At 46.5% G+C, this 396-nt stretch overlaps 1 protein-coding gene across 2 annotated transcripts in view; it reads left to right on the plus strand.

Annotated features, from left to right (window-relative positions):
* Window positions 1–396, plus strand: part of YTHDF1 (YTH N(6)-methyladenosine RNA binding protein 1) — a 28,268-nt gene that overhangs the window by 6,044 nt on the left and 21,828 nt on the right. The window lies entirely within an intron of this gene.

Genomic DNA, 396 nt, shown 5'->3' on the forward strand with positions numbered 1-396 from the left:
TCCCTCAGCCCATTAGCTTCCCAGATAGGATCTAAGGAGGGAGCGTCAGTCAAGCCTAATTATGCTAAGAGGACTGTGCCCTCTAAGCTGGGACTTGTTTGTGACTTTGCCAACAGGTCAGTCTGAGGTTTAACCCTATGCGGCTCCCCACATGCAAATACTGTCACAGTAGGGGACTTTAACAACCTGCTGACTTCACTGGACAGATCTTCCTGACAAAAACTTAACAAGGAAACAGTGACTCTAAAGGACACACTGGAAAAACCAAGATGGCGGCATAGGTAAACACCGGAGATTGCTGCCTCGCACAACCACTTCAAAAATACAACTAAAAGACATAACAGACATCATCCAGAACCACAGGAAGGCTGGCTGAGTGGAATTTCTACAACTAGA

This window comes from Myotis brandtii, unplaced genomic scaffold (genome assembly GCF_000412655.1).
Source record: "Myotis brandtii unplaced genomic scaffold, ASM41265v1 scaffold915, whole genome shotgun sequence".
Taxonomy (NCBI): Eukaryota; Metazoa; Chordata; class Mammalia; order Chiroptera; family Vespertilionidae; genus Myotis; species Myotis brandtii.